The sequence below is a fragment of the Canis lupus genome, chromosome 24, assembly GCF_048164855.1.
Source record: "Canis lupus baileyi chromosome 24, mCanLup2.hap1, whole genome shotgun sequence".
Lineage (NCBI taxonomy): Eukaryota > Metazoa > Chordata > Mammalia > Carnivora > Canidae > Canis > Canis lupus.
This window is the reverse complement of record NC_132861.1, coordinates 26,225,560-26,227,872: the sequence shown is the minus strand read 5'-3', so window position 1 is coordinate 26,227,872 and position 2,313 is coordinate 26,225,560. Positions and strand designations below refer to the sequence as shown.

General features: G+C 35.1%; 1 long non-coding RNA gene across 1 annotated transcript; it reads left to right on the top strand.

Moving 5' to 3' along the window:
• Nucleotides 1-269: 269 nt before the first annotated feature.
• Nucleotides 270-2,091, top strand: LOC140615901 (uncharacterized). The gene is made up of 2 exons (XR_012016408.1): nt 270-332; nt 1,899-2,091. It is a non-coding gene; the product is annotated as an uncharacterized lncRNA (long non-coding RNA).
• The last annotated feature ends 222 nt before the right edge of the window (nt 2,092-2,313 follow it).

The window sequence follows — 2,313 nt, the reverse complement described above, 5'->3', positions numbered from 1 at the left end:
AGCAAAAACAAATTTTCCAAATACGTTCTCTTCACTAATACCTCCAACCCTAGAATTCTAAGCACTCAATGAATATTGAATAAGAGAAAGAAATACTCTTCTTTTAAAGCTCTCTTTTGCATTTTATCTTGTTTCTTAGAAAGGGAATAAGAATGAGAGAGAGAGAGAGAGAGAGAGGCAGGGGGAGGGGCAGAGATAGAATCTTAAGCAGAGCATGGAACCTGACTTGGTTCCAAGTTTCCATGGAAACTAGATCTCAAAACTCTGAGATCATGACCTGAGCTGAAATCAAAAGTCAGACTTTTAACCAACTGAGACACCCAGGCACCCATGTGAGAGATATTCTTATAAATAATCATAAATATTAATTTGGAAAAAAAATCAAAAAATTTAAAATCCACTAAGTACTTGACAAATGAGTTAGTCTTTCTAGCTGCTAACAGGATAGCTGTATTAGAAATTCTATGAACTGATTAGAAGGCCATCATGATTCAGAGGTTTATGCTGTGGCAATCAGAAGGTTTAAATATGACTTCATGATTTAGATGATCTAAAAAGCATGTCATTTTAGAGATATACATTCATATGTAAAATTTATTTTTTTACAAAAAGATGAAAATGGATGAGACACCTGGAGGTCTAAGATAGACTTTTGAAAGCAAAGGAGATGCCTCTCTACAACCTAGTTATAGTGGAGTTAGACGTGCCTTGAGGTTTGCTTGTGAAAATATTTAAAGCTGTGGGTTGTGAATTGATGGGGTGTGGTAGTACAGAAGAAAAGACATGTGTGGACAAATTATGAGGCTTTCCCAGCCCAAGTGCCACTTATTAAGAGTTTATGGTCTGCCCACCAAGTGGCGAGATATAGTCCCAATGACTCTCACCACACACTTGGTTATTGGCATTTTGACACCTTTTTTTTGCACAGCAGGAGTCATTCCTGACACAATCAATGTAATATACCTGTTTCAGATCACAAACATTACTCATTAACCTTAGGGCAGAAATCTAACAATCAAATATCCTCTCTCACCTAATTTAAGCCAACAGGGGACTGGATAGATAGGAAAACATTATGTAAATAATAGAGAAATGTTCAAAAATTTATTGTCGGGCTTTTCTGTTGCCAGAGTTCACAATCTTATAGTTCTAGGTTATTAATTATTTTATGAACTGCATATGAAAAAGAGCTCAAAATACAGATGCTATGATGTAGGGGATGTAGGGGAATCACACTCTTTAGCAGAGTGACTTTTACTAATTTTGCCTTTTCTTTTGGTAGAAAATACCCATGGTCTCAAATATGACAGAAAAAAGTTTTCAAAAATTAAATATCCTTTTTCATTTCTTTTCTCTGATTTCTCAAAAGTTACTTCTTAGAATAAATCAAAAATATAATGTTCTCATTTTGAACACACCAGTCTTCTCTCTAAAACCTGTATCTCCTGTTTTCATATTTTTCAGTTAACTAGATTTTACAATAGTTATCTAAAAAGTTTGGGAGAGATAGGCTCTTCCTCATTTGTCTTATGTACCTTAACTTTTGGTAACCAGGGCCAGGGCCAAGTTCCCATTATTCCTTGCTCTGCTGATGACCACACGCTACTTATGTCATCACATGTAATACTATACATATTTTGAGACACAGAGTGATGAGAATTACTATGCTATGAGATTTTAAATTCAAAAACTCCATTATATCACCATGTTGTCCCTAAAGATGCCGTCCCCCTTTTAATCAGATATGATGATAAAAATTGACTTTAACATTTGAGCAGAGCTTATCCCTCAAGATTTTTATTAAAATTAGATGAAAGAGTTCACATCATATTCTTGCTCTTCACACCTTGATTCATATTTAAAAAGCAACTTTCATAATGCAAATGCTTATGTTACAGGTAGACTGAGACTTCTTGTAGATGCAGAGTAGATAAAGAAAAAAAAACGTGTTATGGCACCAGTGCAATGCAATTCTTTTATTACCAAATTTTAATTACTGAACAGATAGCTTATTGGGGGGCTTCTCACAGATAACATTTATGTTCATTACATATCATCATAATAAAATTGTTGAAATGTTGCTGAATGACACCGAAGGATAATCTCTCTTTTCTAATGAGATCTAAGATACAGGTATGGTGACAACATGACAGTAGCTAGTTCTTTCCGTGACAAGAAGGGTATGGCCAAGAAAATCCAAGCAGCATATTAAAAGGTCCCCTTTTAGCTCTCTACTAGGTGCTCCACTACTGACTTCTTCAGCTCCTGACTTCTTCTGTGGAATCATGTCACCTACTCTTAAAGCAGGCTCAA